At 38.4% G+C, this 16861-nt stretch overlaps 1 long non-coding RNA gene across 1 annotated transcript; it reads right to left on the bottom strand.

Annotated features, from left to right (window-relative positions):
* Positions 402-15372, bottom strand: LOC107648371. Its single transcript, XR_001621898.2, has 3 exons — positions 15055-15372; positions 14825-14983; positions 402-797 (listed from the first exon to the last, which is right to left on the bottom strand). It is a non-coding gene; the product is annotated as an uncharacterized LOC107648371 (long non-coding RNA).

The raw sequence follows: 16861 nt of genomic DNA, 5'->3' as shown, positions 1-16861 counted from the left end.
GATGATGATGATGATGATGATGATGATGATGATGATGATGATGATGATGATGATGATGATGATGATGATGATGATGAGTCATAAAAAATAATTACCTTTTACATTGATTATATGAATGATCATCCAAACGAACCGACAATTGAACAATTGTATAAAATATTTTATTATCAGTACATCAAAATTAAACTCTAATTTATATCTAAAAGTATAAGATAAAAATAAATATTAAATCAATTTAATAAAAAACAAAACATTACTGTAGTATTATGTAACACCCTACTACACAGATTTTACGCTTAAGTCGTAGAACAGAGGTAGTGTGGCGTTACGGACCTCTAAACAGCAAAATAAATACATAATAGAGAAGAGGGTAATATGCTAGGAGCCTTGAAATAAAACGGTAAACAAAAATCACAAAATGAAAAAGTGCAACGCTCAACGAAAAGGATTACTTGCGTGCTAAGAAACCTAATAGGAACATGATAAAGATAAGCAAAAGAATAAAGGAAAGCCAAGGAAACAACATAACTAGCCCCTGACTCAGCCTACGAAGCTAAGGCTGGCCAGAGGATATATATATACATATGAACATACATAGGTATCCCTAAAATACACAAAAATACCAAAATAAACTCCTATCTCTCCCTGAACCTCTAAGAGGAGCAGCATACATAAGTTACTTGGAGAATAAGCTAAATACATATATACATATATACAAATAGAAAACCAAAATACACCCAAGGACTACTTCGCTTTGCAGGATCCAGACGCCTAGCGAGGAGCCTCTCGACCTGCATCTGAAAAACAACAATACAATATGTAATGAGAACCGGAGGTTCTCAGCATGGTAAAAGTGCCACGCGTATAATAAATAAGGTTCTGAGAATGCCATAGGCAATCCTAGAACTTTATTATTCAATTATCCAACTTAATTTCTGATGAGCGGATAATTTATACGCTTTTTGGCACTGTTTTTAGTATGTTTTTAGTATATTTTAGTTAGTTTTTATTATATTTTTATTAGTTTTCATTTAAAATTCACTTTTCTGGACTTTACTATGAGTTTGTGCATTTTTTTGTGATTTCAGGTATTTTCTGGCTGAAATTGAGGGACCTGAGCAAAAATCTTATTCAGAGGCTGAAAAAGAACTACAGATGCTGTTGGATTCTGACCTCTCTGCACTCGAAGTGGATTTTCTGGAGCTACAGAAGCTCAATTGGCGCGCTCTCAATTGCGTTGGAAAGTAAACATCCTGGGCTTTCCAGCAATATATAATAGTTCATACTTTGCCTAAGATTTAATGGCCCAAATCGGCGTTCCAAGTCAGCTCAAGAATTCTGGCGTTTAACTCCAGAACTGGCACAAAAGCTGGAGTTAAACGCCCAAACTGGCACAAAAGCTGACGTTTAACTCCAAGAAAAGTCTCTACACATGAAAGCTTCAATGCTCAGCCCAAGAACACACCAAGTGGGCCCCGAAAGTGGATTTTTACACTAAACACCCTAGCTTACTCATTTTTCTGTAACCCTAGGTCACTAGTTTACTATAAAAACTACTTTTAGTGATTCATCTTGTACCTCATGACATTTTACACGTTTCATATTGTATCTTCTACGGCATGAGTCTCTAAACCCTATTGTTGGGGGTGAGGAGCTCTGCTGTTCTTCATGAATTAAGCAATTACTACTGTTTTTTATTTTATCACACTTGCTTCTATTCTAAGATATTCATTCGCACTTCAACCTGATGAATGTGATGATCCGTGACACTCATCATCATTCTCACCTATGAACGCGTGCCTAACAACCACCTCTGTTCTACCTTAGATTGAATGCATATCTCTTAGCCTCATGATTCAGATCAGAGTCTTCGTGGTATAAGTTAGAATTATTGGCGGCCATTCCTGAGATCCAGAACGTCTAAACCTTGTCTATGGTATTCTGAGTAGGATCTGGGAAGGGATGAATGTGATGAGCTACAAACTCGCGAGTGTTGGGCGTAGTGACAGACGCAAAAGGATCAATGGATCCTATTCCGACATGATCGAGAACCGACAGATGATTAGCCGTGCGGTGACAGCGCATTTGGAACATTTTCACTGAGAGGAACGGGAAGTAGCCATTGACAACGGTGATGCCCAACATAAAGCTTACCATGGAAGGAGCCTTGCGTGCATGAAGAAGAAGATAGTAGGAAAGCAGAGATTCAGAAGACAAAGCATCTCCAAGGCCTCAACATGTTCTTCATTACTGCATAATAAGTATTTATTTCATGTTCTTTTACTTTTTACAATTAAATATGAGAATTATTGATATCCTGACTAAGAGTTACAAGATAACCATAGCTTGCTTCAAGCCGACAATCTCCGTGGGATCGACCCTTACTCACGTAAGGTATTACTTGGACGACCCAGTGCACTTGCTGGTTAGTTGTGCGGAGTTGCAAAAAGTGTGATTGTAATTTCGTGCACCAAGTTTTTGGCACCGTTGCCGGGGATTGTTCGAGTTTGGACAACTGATGGTTATTCTTGTTGCTTAGATTAGGAATGTTTTATTTTTGTTGGTTTAGAGTCTTTTATTTGAGTTTAGTTTCATATTTTAAGTTTGGTGTCAATTGCATGCTTTTATTTTCTTTTAATTTTTCGAATTTGCATGTTCCTAGTTCTTTCTTGATCTTTAAAAATTCTAAGTTTGGTGTCTTCTTTGTGTTTTCCATTAGATTTTCGAAAATTTGTGTTTGGTTTTCTAAAAATTTTAAGTTTGGTGTTTTTGTGCTTTTATTTACTTAAAAATTTTTCAAAAATTTGTTCTCGGTGTTCATCTTGATCTTCAAAGTGTTCTTGGTGTTCATCTTGACATTCAAAGTTTTCTTGTTTGTTCCCTTTGTTTTGATCTAAAATTTCTAAGTTTAGTGTCATTTTGTTGTTTTTCTCTTTCCTCATTAAAATTCAAAAATAAAAAAAATATCTTTTCCTTATTTTACTCATAATTTTCGAAATTTGGCATTAAAGTAGTCAAAGATTTTCAAAATCATATCTTTTCTTTTTAGTCAAGTCAAAATTCTAATTTCAAAAATTGATCTTTTCAAATCTTTTTCAAAAATCAAATCTTTTTATTTTCTTCAATCATATCTTTTCAATCACATCTTTTTTTTTTAATTGCAATCATATCTTCTCAATCATATCTTTTTCAAAATAATTTTCAATCATATCTTTTTTTTATAAATTGCAATCATATCTTCTCAATCAAATCTTTTTCAAAATAATTTTCAATCATATCTTTTTGATTGCTAATTTTAAAATTTTTTTAATTAATTAATTAATTTAGTCTTCAATTTGCTTTTATTTTCTTTTTTTTTCGAAATTTTATTTTATTTTATTTTCCATTTATTTTATTTTATTCTATTTTAATTTCGGTCACTTTTAATTAAATAAATAAAAAAATAAAAATATATTTTATTTGCAATCCACATCATCTCCCTTTCTCCATCATGGACCTAAGTGGAAGTGAACAGTCCAGAAGGACTCTGGGGTCATATACTAACCCCATTACAGCTGCATATGGGAGTAGCATCTGTATACCTCCCATCAAAGCAAGCAGCTTTGAGCTAAATCCTCAGCTCATTGTCATGGTGCAGCAAAATTGCCAATATTCCGGTCTTCCACAGGAAGAACCTACTGAGTTTCTGGCACAGTTCTTACAAATTGCTAACACAGTACGTAATAAAGAAGTGGATTAGGATGTCTACAGATTATTACTGTTTCTATTTGCTGTAAAAGATCAAGCTAAGAGGTGGTTAAATAACCAACCCACAACAAGCATAAAAACATGGAGACAGTTATCAGACAAATTCCTGAATCAATTTTACCCTCTAAAAAGGATGACACAGCTAAGGCTGGACATCCAAGGCTTTAAACAAGAGGATCATGAATCCATTTATAATGCCTGGGAGAGGTACAGAGGAATGCTAAGAAAATGCCCCTTTGAAATGTTTTCAGAGTGGGTACAGTTAGACATCTTCTACTATGGACTTATAGAAAAAGCTCAGATGTCTCTAGACCACTCAGCTGGTGGAATTATACACATGAGAAAAACAATTGAAGAGGCTCAAGAACTCATAGATACAGTTGCTAAAAATCAACTCCTAATCCTCAAGAACAGATTGTTGAACTTAATCAGCAATTACTCCTTATGACAAAACAATTAGCAGAATTCAAAGAGATGCTCCAAGCACTAAAAATGCTAACAAGAATATAGAAGCACAATTGAATCAGACAAGACAGTAGCTATCTAAACAGATAACAGAAGAATGCCAAGCTGTCCAACTAAGGAGCGGGAAGACATTGAAAAACTCAGCTCAAAATAGCAAAAAGTCAAGAAAGGAACAAATGACAGAGGATGACCAAACCACTGCCCAAAATCCCTCTGAGGACATCAAGAGCCCAGAGAGGAATAACTCTGGCGTTCAAACGCCAATGAGGAATCAGACACCTGCAAGTGCTGATAGTAACCCCTCTAAGAAGGCTTCTCCAACCACTTCTGTAGGGAATAAACTTGCAGCAACTAAGGTTGAAGAATATAAAGCCAAGAAGCCTTATCCTCAGAAGCTCCGCCAAGCGAAACAGGATAAACAATTTGCCCGCAGTCATTCTGAAAAGCTTACCAGAGAAGCTTCAAGATCCAGGAAGCTTTATGATACCATGCACATTAGAGGGTGCAGTGCTTGTACCAAGACAGCTCTATGTGACCTTGGAGCAAGTATCAACCTAATACCTGCATCCACTATCAGAAAGCTTAGGTTGACTGAAGAAGTCAAACCAACCCGGATATGTCTTCAACTTGCTGATGGCTCCATTAAATATCCATCAGGCATCATTGAGGACATGATTGTCAAGGTTGGGCCATTTGCCTTTCCCACTGACTTTGTAGTGCTGGAAATGGAGGAGCACAAGAGTGCAACTCTCATTCTAGGAAGACCTTTCCTAGCAACTGGACGAACTCTTATTGATGTGCAAAAAGGGGAAGTGACCCTGAGAGTCAATGAGGATGAGTTCAAGTTAAATGCTGTCAAAGCTATGCAGTATCCAGACACATCAAATGATTGCATGAGCACTGATATTATTGACTCTTTGGTGGAAGAAATCAATATGACTGAGAGTCTTGAATCAGAGCTAGAGGACATCTTTAAAGATGTTCAGCCTGATTTGGAGGAACCAGAGGAAATAAAAGAACCTCTAAAAATCCCTCAGGAAGAGGAGAAACCTCCTAAACCAGAGCTCAAACCACTACCACCATCCCTGAAATATACATTTCTGGGAGAGGATGACACTTTTCCAGTGATCATAAGCTCTGCTTTAACTCCACAGGAAGAGAAAGCACTAATTCAAGTGCTAAGAACACACAAGACAGCTCTTGGGTAGTCCATAAGTGATCTTAAGGGCATTAGCCCAGTAAGATGCATGCACAAGATCCTATTGGAGGATGATGCTAAGCCAGTGGTTCAACCACAGAGGCGGCTAATAAATCCATCCATGAAGGAAGTGGTGCAAAAAAAGGTCACTAAGTTACTAGAGGCTGGGATTATTTATCCTATTTCTGATAGCCCCTGGGTGAGCCCTGTCCAAGTTGTCCCCAAGAAAGGAGGCATGACAGTGGTTCATAATGAAAAGAATGAATTGGTTCCCACAAGAACAGTTACAGGGTGGCGTATGTGTATTGACTACAGAAGGCTCAATACAGCCACCAGAAAGGATCATTTTCCTTTACCATTCATAGACCAGATGCTAGAGAGACTAGCAGGCCATGAATACTACTACTTTTTGGATGGCTATTCAGGCTACAACCAAATTGCAGTGGATCCTCAAGACCAAGAGAAAACAGCATTCACATGTCCATCTGGAGTATTTGCTTACAGAAGAATGCCTTTTGGTCTGTGCAACGCACCTGCAACCTTTCAGAGGTGCATGCTCTCTATCTTCTCTGATATGGTAGAGAAGTTCTTGAAAGTCTTCATGGATGACTTCTCAGTATTTGGAGACTCATTCAGCTCCTGTCTTGATCATCTAGCACTTGTCCTGAAAAGGTGGCAAGAGACTAACCTGGTCTTAAACTGGGGAAAATGTCACTTTATAGTGACTGAAGGAATTGTCCTTGGGCACAAAATTTCAAGCAAGGGGATAGAGGTGGATCAAGCCAAGGTAGAGGTAATTGAGAAATTACCACCACCTACCAATGTTAAGGCAATCAGAAGCTTTCTGGGGCATGCTGGATTCAATAGGAGGTTCATAAAGGATTTTTCAAAAATTGCAAAACCTCTAAGCAACCTACTAGCTGCTGACACGCCATTTGTATTTGACACAGAGTGTTTGCAGGCGTTTGAGACCCTGAAAGCCAAGCTGGTCACAGCACCAGTCATCTCTGCACCTGACTGGACATTACCATTCGAATTAATGTGTGATGCCAGTGACCATGCCATTGGTGCAGTGTTGGGACAAAGGCATAACAAGCTTCTGCACGTCATTTACTATGCCATTCGTGTTCTAAATGACGCACATAAGAATTACACAACCACAGAAAAAGAGTTACTTGCAGTGGTTTATGCCATTAACAAGTTTAGATCCTATTTAGTAGGTTCAAAAGTGATTGTGTATACTGACCATGCTGCTCTTAAATATCTACTCACCAAGCAGGATTCAAAACCCAGGCTCATAAGATGGGTGTTGCTTCTGCAAGAGTTTGATATAGAAATAAGAGACAGAAAAGGGATAGAGAACCAGGTAGCTGATCACTTGTCCCGGATAGAACCAGTAGCAGGAGCGTCCCTCCCTCCTACTGAGATCTCTGAGACCTTTCTGGATGAGCAACTTTTTGCCATTCAGGAAGAACCATGGTTTGCAGACATTGCAAATTATAAAGCTGTGAGGTTCATATCCCAGGAGTACAGCAGGTTGCAAAAGAAAAAACTAATTTCTGATGCAAAGTACTACTTATGGGATGAACCATATCTCTTTAAGAGATGCACAGACGGAATGATCCGCAGATGCGTCCCTAGAAAGGAGGCACAGAAGATCCTGTGGCATTGCCATGGATCACAGTATGGAGGACATTTCGGAAGTGAGCGAACAGCCACTAAAGTCCTCCAATGTGGCTTCTATTGGCCTACTCTCTATAGAGATGCCCGAGAGTTTGTGCATAAATGTGACAGTTGCCAAAGAGCTGGTAACTTGCCTCATGGTTATGCCATGCCTCAACAAGGGATCTTAGAGATTGAGTTGTTTGATGTATGGGGTATCGACTTCATGGGTCCTTTCCGACCATCATACTCAAACACTTACATTCTTGTGGCAGTAGACTACGTATCTAAATGGGTGAAGGCAATTGCCACACCCACTAATGATACCAAGACTGTGCTGAAGTTCCTCCAGAAACATATTTTCAGCAGATTTGATGTTCCCAGAGTACTAATCAGTGATGGGGGCACCCATTTTTGCAATAAACAGCTTTACTCTGCTATGGTTCGATATGGAATTAGCCACAAAGTAGCAACTCCGTATCATCCACAGACAAATGGGCAGGCTGAAGTCTCTAATAGAGAACTAAAGAGAATCCTGGAACGGACTGTAATTTTCCGTAGAAAGGATTGGGAAAAGAGCTTGGATGATGCTCTGTGGGCATACAGAACAGCATTCAAGACTCCTATAGGAACCTCTCCATACCAGCTTGTGTATGGCAAGGCCTGTCATCTGCCCGTGGAACAGGAGTGTCACCGTATGGTTATGTTGAGATTCAAGATATTGATTCTGACAAAAAGTTCATTGTTAATGGACAGAGAATCAAACATTATCTTGAAAGCAATTTTGAGCAAGAATGCTCAAAACTTAGGCTTGAATGAAGCTCAGTAAAGGTCCAGCTAAAGACAATAAAGAAGCGCTTGCTGGGAGGCAACCCAGCCATTAGCAAGTTATTTGTTTTAATTAATACTTGTAGAAGTTTGATATACAATTTTCTTCAAAGGTTAATCATCAAAATTGAAGGAATTCACAGAGTTACAGAAGGATTCAGTGCAAAAAGTAGAGAAAATGAGCTTGCTAGCAAGAAAACGCCAGTAAAGGGCATTTTGGGCGTTTAACACCAGTAAATTCTGGGCGTTTAACACCAGTAAAGGTACCATTTTGGGCGTTAAACGCCAGAATGGGTACCATTCTGGGCGTTTAACGCCAGAATTGCAGCATCCTGGGCGTTCAGAAAAACGCCCAGTGATAAAGGGGTTTCTGGCGTTTAACGCCAGCCAGGGTACCTGGCTGGGCGTTAAACACCCACAATGGCCAACAATTGGGCGTTAAACGCCAGAATGGATACCATTCTGGGCGTTTAACGCCAGAAAGGTAGGGGGAGGAGATTTTGTTTCCAACTTCAAATTTTTTTCAAATTTTCATTTTTTGACCCATACTTTTCTGCATAAACATGTTTCAAACTTTCATCATTCACCCTCAATATTCAAAAATTCAAACATTTTCTAAATCTCTTTTCAATTTTCTTTCAAATCCTTCCCAAATCTTTTCAAAAACTCAATTATCCTCTTAATTTCTTTCCAAATCTTTTTCAACTCATCATATCATCTCTTATTTCTTAGATGCATAACCAAATTTTCAAATTTAACATCTTTATATCTTTTTCAATTACAAATCTCATCTTTTTTTTCATATCATGATTTTATTTTTCCATCAATCATATCCCTATGTCATATCTCTTTCAAATTTTTCGAAATCCCTCCCCTCTTCCTATAAATGTACATTCGGCCACCCCCTCCTCTCCACCATTCGAATTTGGCTCTTCTTCCCTCTCTCTCTCCTTTCCTTTCTTTTGCTTGAGGGCAAGCAAACCTCTAAGTTTGGTGTGTTTTCCGTGATCACTGAGATAAGACTCATCAAAATCATGGCACCTAAGGGAAAACAAACCAAATTAAGAGGCAAGAAAGAGAATACTCCAAAGAGTCTTTGGAATCAATAGAGGTTCCTAACCAAAGAACATGCAGACCATTACTACAAAATAATGGGTTTGAGGTCAGTGATCCCGGAAGTTAAGTTCAATTTGAAAGAAGATGAATATCCGAAGATCCAAGAGCAAATTCGAAACAGAGGATGGGAAATTCTGACCAATCCTGAGACAAAGGTTGGAAGAAATATAGTTCAGGAATTATACTTAAATCTGTGGCTGACAGATAAGCAGAGAATAACTGGAACCGCCTTTCACACCTACCGAACTATGGTCAGAGGGAGGCTTATTTACTTCCATCTAGACAAAATAAGAGAGGTCTTCAAACTGCCTCAACTACAAGATGATCCAGAATCCTTTAATAGGAGAATGGTGAGAGTAGATAAGGGGTTGGATCAAGTTCTAGAGGACATATGCCTCCCTGGAACTAAGTGGATAACCAATTCAAAAGGTGTCCCAAACCAACTCAAGAGGGGAGATCCCAAACCAGTTGCAAGAGGCTGGTTGGACTTCATTGGGCGTTCTATATTGCCCACTAGCAACCGCTCTGAGGTCACTGTCAAAAGAGCAGTGATGATTCATTGTATTATGCTTGGAAAAGAAGTGGAGATTCATTATCTGATTTTTTGTGAGATTTACACAATTGCAAACAAGAACTCCACTGAAGCCAAACTGGCCTACCCAAGCTTGATTTCTCTGCTATGTAAAGATGCTGGGGTGAGGATGGGAGTAGATGAATTCATCCCAATCGAACACCCAATCACCAAGAAGTCAATGGAAGGACAAGTGCAAGACAACTCCATCAAAAGGAGGGCGCAGGAGTTCCTCCCAGAAATTCCTGAAATTGACTACTGGACCCGCCTAGAAGCATCTGTTACCAAGATGCAAGAAGCTATGGAACAACTTAAGGAAGAACAGCAGAATCAGAACTGCATGCTCTGCAAACTGCTGAAGGAACAGGAGAAGCAGGAGCGTGAGCTACAGGAGCTGAAGCGCCAGAAGCTCTCCCTTGAAAGACCAAGCAACCCACAGATTGAGGGAGCATCCACTTCTCAAAATCAAGGTTGTTGAGTCCTAACTCTGTGATAACCTTTATTATTAAGAGTCTATTTTAAGAGTCATTTATTTTTCTGCTTTTAATTTTCTGTCTTCTATTATTATGGGTCTGCTCTTATATTTATTTTTTAGTCTTATTTTTATTCCATAATCAATAAAAATTTAAAGTTTATGTCTTAAAGCTATGAATGTCCTATGAATCCATCACCTTTCTTAAATAAAAAATATTTTTAATTGAAAAAGAAAAAGAAGTACATGAATTTCGAATTTTAAAACAGTTTAGTTATTTTGATGTGGTGGCAATACTATTGTTTTTCTGAATGAATGCTTGAACAGTGCATATTTTTGAATTTGATTGTTTATGAATGTTAAAATTGTTGGCTCTTGAAAGAATGATGGGAAAAGGAGAAATGTTATCTGATAATCTGAAAAATCATAAAGTTGATTCTTGAAGCAAAAAAAAAGCAGTGAATAGAAAGCTTGCAGAAAAAAAAAGAGGCGAAAAAAAAGAGAAAAGAAAAAGAAAGAAAAAGAAAAAGCAAGCAGAAAAGCCAATAGCCCTTTAAACCAAAAGGCAAGGGTAAAATAAAAAAAGGATCCAAGGCTTTGAGCATCAGTGGATAGGAGGGCCCACAGGAATAAAATCCTGGCCTAAGCGGCTAAACCAAGCTGTCCCTAACCATGTGCTTGTGGCGTGAAGGTGTCAAGTGAAAACTTGAGACTGAGCGGTTAAAGTCATGCTCCAAAGCAAAAAGAGTGTACTTAAGAGCTCTGGACACCTCTAATTGGGGACTCTAGCAAAGCTGAGTCACAATCTGAAAGGGTTCACCCAGTTATGTGTCTGTGGCATTTATGTATCCAGTGGTAATACTGGAAAACAAAATGCTTTGGGTCACGGCCAAGACTCATAAAGTAGCTGTGTTCAAGAATCAACATACTTAACTAGGAGAATCAATAACACTATCTGGATTCTGAATTCCTATAGAAGCCAATCATTCTGAACTTCAAAGGATAAAGTGAGATGCCAAAACTGTTCAGAGGCAAAAAGCTAAAAGCCCCGCTCATCTAATTAATACTGATCTTCATAGGTGTTTTTGGAATTCATTGTATATTCTCTTCTTTTTATCCTATTTGATTTTCAGTTGCTTGGGGACAAGCAACAATTTAAGTTTGGTGTTGTGATTAGCAGATAATTTATACGCTTTTTGGCACTGTTTTTAGTATGTTTTTAGTATATTTTAGTTAGTTTTTATTATATTTTTATTAGTTTTTATTTAAAATTCACTTTTCTGGACTTTACTATGAGTTTGTGTGTTTTTCTGTGATTTCAGGTATTTTCTGACTGAAATTGAGGAATCTGAGCAAAAATCTGATTCAGAGGCTGAAAAAGGACTGCAGATGCTGTTGGATTCTGACCTCTCTGCACTCGAAGTGGATTTTCTGGAGCTACAGAAGCCCAATTGGCGCGCTCTTAATTGCGTTGGAAAGTAAACATCCTGGGCTTTCCAGCAATATATAATAGTTCATACTTTGCCCAAGATTTGATGGCCCAAATCGGCGTTCCAAGTCAGCTCAAGAATTCTAGCGTTTAACTCCAGAACTGGCACAAAAGCTGGAGTTAAACGCCCAAACTGGCACAAAAGCTGGCGTTTAACTCCAAGAAAAGTCTATACACATGAAAGCTTCAATGCTCAGCCCAAGCACACACCAAGTGGGCCCCGAAAGTGGATTTTTACACTAAACACCCTAGCTTACTCATTTTTCTGTAACCCTAGGTCACTAGTTTACTATAAAAACTACTTTTAGTGATTCATTTTGTACCTCATGACATTTTACACGTTTCATATTGTATCTTCTACGGCATGAGTCTCTAAACCCCATTGTTAGGGTGAGGAGCTCTGCTGTTCTTCATGAATTAATGCAATTACTACTGTTTTCCATTCTATCACGCTTGCTTCAATTCTAAGATATTCATTCGCACTTCAACCTGATGAATGTGATGATCCATGACACTCATCATCATTCTCACCTATGAACACGTGCCTGACAACCACCTCCGTTCTACCTTAGATTGAATGCATATCTCTTAGCCTCATGATTCAGATCAGAGTCTTCGTGGTATAAGCTAGAATTATTGGCGGCCATTCCTGAGATCTGGAACGTCTAAACCTTGTCTGTGGTATTCTGAGTAGGATCTGGGAAGGGATGACTGTGATGAGCTTCAAACTCGCGAGTGTTGGGCGTAGTGACAGACGCAAAAGGATCAATGGAGCCTATTCCGACATGATCGAGAGCCAACAGATGATTAGCCGTGCGATGACAGCGCATTTGGAACATTTTCACTGAGAGGACGGGAAGTAGCCATTGACAACGGTGATGCCCAACATAAAGCTTGCCATGGAAGGAGCCTTGCGTGCATGAAGAAGAAGATAGTAGGAAAGCAGAGATTCAGAAGACAAAGCATCTCCAAAGCCTCAACCTGTTCTTCATTACTGCATAACAAGTATTTATTTCATGTTCTTTTACTTTTTACAATTAAATCTGAGAATTATTGATATCCTGACTAAGAGTTATAAGATAACCATAGCTTGCTTCAAGCCGACAATCTCCGTGGGATCAACCCTTACTCACGTAAGGTATTACTTGGACGACCCAGTGCACTTCTGGTTAGTTGTGCAGAGTTGCAAAAGTGTGATTGTAATTTCGTGCACCAATTTCTAAACAAAAACCATAAACAAGGGTAGGTATTCTAAATCTACCTAACTTACTCAATTTCGATCCACACCTATCACCAAACCATTTCTCCATTTCCTCCATCCCTCCATCATCCATAATGCAACAGGAACAAACAACCAAACAAGTTCAAGCACAAGTAATGAACAGATAATACAAGTAGCAAATATACAAGTAGCAGGTGATATATATCAATTAGGCATTCCCAATTAAGACATAGCAAACAAAGCACACATATGCATATGATGAATGTCTATCCTACTGGCCGTGAGCTCACGTGTCGGTTATTTTGCCAGAACCCGACACATCTGGTAGCTAACCCAAACATTGGTCTCTAGGTTGCGCATCTCTAGGAGGATCATAAACGAAGGAGAGTGCCTTTCCACATCGAAGGAGTGTGCCTTTCCACCTTCTCCTGGAGGATATACGAAGGAGAGTGCCTTTCCACATCGAAGGAGTGTGCCTTTCCACCTTGCAACCAGAGAAGAATGTGGGGAAAATAATACGAAGGAGAGTGCCTTTCCACCTTCCCCACATCTGCATCACGACAAGAGAGGGAACTTCCGTCCTCAACTTGCCATATCGACCATTTCGGCCACACACAGTCATTCCTAAATCTCATCAGTTATCATCATCATTTCCTTACATTCGTTCTTTATAGCCATAACAACATGTATTCATTTAGCTTTCACATCATTCTCTTATAATTCATCACATTTACCCTTTCCGAGTCCCGACCAATCCATTTATCAAACTCTTCTCAACCACTTTAATATCGAATAATCTTAAAATCAACCCAACTCTAACATTAAATCAATCACATCACACGAAGATTAAACTTTAACTTCTCGAATCCATGACTATCACTAAGACATCCTCGACACTCTATTTTCTTTTCTGTTTTTAATATAACAAATGAACTCGAAATTGTGCAAACTTTATGTTCAGGCGTTCATCTTGAAATAAGATTTCTAACAAACTAAAGATCATAATTTTCTGATTTCTCTAGCCTCAAGAATAAAAGAAAAATCGTGACTGCTCTGCAGTGCATAAAACCAAAAAAATAGCAGCAGCATGTGATATTCAAAATTCAATATAAAATCCAAGTTAAATCCAATGACTTTAAAAATTAATTTAGTTAAACTTTACTCATCCAGGTTTCTTTCTCAATTGGTTTTGAGTTAATACCATTTTTAATGAAGAAGTTACATTACCTGGAAGTTAAGTAAAAATGAGTCAAAATCTGTTTTAGAAACCAACAAGCTTAGTACCTTTCAATTTGAATAACTTTTATTACAAAACTCCAATTAAGCTAAATTTTGGTTTGGGAACTCCTAGCTCATCCAGGAACAAGTGTGTATTGGTTGAAACCCAATTGCTATTCAATTCTAAGAGTTACAAGCATTGGAAGTTGGTGCATAACTTGCTGAAATCTGTTTCTTTTCAGCTTTGACCATCAATATTAAAAAATTCACAACTCCCAATCCTCAACTCTTAAAATTCTGAGGTTTTAGATCAATAAAGAAAGTTAATCAAATTTTATAAAAAAATTAGTTTTGCTCCAAAACTAAACTCGTAGAAGTTGTAGCAAGACAAACAAGTTGCTGCCCTGTTTGACCTTTTCTGCTGCTGGACAGATTTAATAACCTAACTTTAAAAATTTGCCATAAATTGTATATTTAACAAAAAGGTCCCAAATTTTCCAGTTTAGTTCCTTATATTCCCAAGTTTAGCCCAAACTTAGTCTCATACAATTCCGATCATTACATAATTAGTTACAGCATATGCAATACCACCACAACACAACTCTACATTCTTATTAACAAATACCAATCATAATCCATCATAAATAAATATAAGAGCACACCATTAATAACTTTCACACCTCATAATTCTAATATATATCCACCAACAAATCTATTCTGACAACATTACAAGGCTAATCATTAAATACAACAAACAATTCAACTTATCCTATGGTTCCTCTAACCTAAGTTTTCACAACACCGTAAATATTAAACGCGCAAAACTTAAACCATACCTTGGTCAATCACTTAATTCACCCAAGGCAGCCTCTCAACACAAAATTACAGCCCCTCCAAGCTCAAGTAAAACAGCCACAAACTAAGCTTTGATCACCAACAAGCCTCCAAATATTCTCAATTAAATTCCAATGCATATATACCCACTTAATCTACACCTAATACATACATACATATATATATATATATATATATATAAAAGATTAAACTAGAGTTAGGGTATCTTTACCATACCCATATACTCAATAGCTTAAACCCATAAGTCCCGGAAGCTAACTTGAACCTAGAACACAAGAATTGAACAATTTTTAACTTAATTGTTCATGAATTTCCGAAATTAGGGGAATCTGGCTGAGAAGAAAATAATGAGTTACCTACCAAATTGTTTCATGGATTTCGTAGAGCTCGTCACGGCGAACGTGTAGTCGCAAACGGTTTGTCAATCGGAACTCCGGATCAAAAGTTATTGAGAGGTGAAGTTTGAGTGAGGGTTAGGGAGCTCTCTTCCTCCCCCAACCTGTTTGGCGTGTTTGATGCAGAATGGGGAAGAAGAGCTTCTGTCCCCTTTTTAGGTATGGGTCCAGTTGGATCCACGGGTCCGATTTGGACCCCGGTTTAATCGGTTCGGTCTTTTCGGTCTAATTTTGGGCCAAATTTTCGAAATTGATATCAAAATTCTCGTTTTAATGAGATCTATCCTATTTTGATATTATTTTTGCATTTTTAACTTTTCTAATTAAAATATAATTTATTAACTAATTGTTTACCGTTTTTAGTGGGGTTTACAAAGAGGCTTGGGTTGAAGATCACTGAAAAGAATGGTTAGTTCAAACCCATGAATACCAAGGGTGAACCCCTTAAGGGAGTAGCAAATGGGGTTGAGATTACTCTTGGTTCTTGGAAGGGCTTTGTGAATTTCTCAGTAGCACCCATGGACAATTTCAATATAGCCATCAGGCATGATTTGCAAAGGAAGGCAAATATAATACCTATGTCATACTATGACATAGTATGTGTCATGGAGAAAGGGTCTCCATGCATGGTCCCTACAGTCTCTAAAGTTGGGGGACCACCGATACTCTCTGCTCTGCAACTCGAGAAAAGGTTTAAGAAAGGAGAGATTACATATTTGGCTCTATTACAAGAGGAGTCGACATCTGAAAAAGAAGACGTTCCTCCCGAAATCAAGGAAGTCCTTGAAGAAAATAATGATGTGATACCTCTCGAGTTACCAAAATAACTACCACCTAGGAGGAAGGTGGACCACAAGATTGAATTGGAGTCAGGAGCAAAGTCACCTGCCTCAACACCTTATATGATGGCACCGCCAGAACTTGAGGAGTTGAAGAAGCAACTCAAGGATTTGCTAGATGCTGGATTTATCCGTCCATCGAAGGCACCATATGGCGCACCAGTCTTGTTCCAAAAGAAGAATGATAGTTCGTTGAGACTATGCATCGACTATCGAGCACTTAACAAGATCTTGCGAGAGAATAACCTATATGTGAAGAAGGAAAAGTGTTCCTTTGCAAGGGATGAAGTCCACTTCTTGGGACATATCATTAAAGATGGAACTCTTTGCATGGATCAAGAAAAGGTGAAGGCTATCAAAGAATGGGAGCCGCCAAACAAGGTATCTGAAATTGAGGTCATTTCTTGGGTTGGCTAATTACTATCGGAGGTTTATCAAGGGATACTCTGCCAAGGCTGCACTGTTAACTGATCTTCTCAAGAAGAATCACTCTTGAGAATGGTTAAAGGAGTGTCAAAAGGCCTTTGATGAGTTGAAGGCTGCTATCACAGAAGGACCAGTACTAGCACTACCCGACTACTCAAAAGTATTTGAAGTCCACACTGATGCTTCTGACTACGCTATTGGAGGAGTTCTGATGCAAGAAGGACATCTGATTGCCTTTGAGAGTCGCAAGTTGAATGATACAGAGAGGTGATACACTGTCCAAGAGAAGGAGATGACCGCAGTAGTGCATTGTCTGAGAACTTGGCGTCACTACTAGCTTGGTTCACACTTCATCGTC

Source organism: Arachis ipaensis, chromosome B06 (genome assembly GCF_000816755.2).
Source record: "Arachis ipaensis cultivar K30076 chromosome B06, Araip1.1, whole genome shotgun sequence".
Taxonomy (NCBI): domain Eukaryota; kingdom Viridiplantae; phylum Streptophyta; class Magnoliopsida; order Fabales; family Fabaceae; genus Arachis; species Arachis ipaensis.
Note: the sequence above shows the minus strand (reverse complement) of the source record. Positions and strands in the feature narration are given on the sequence as shown.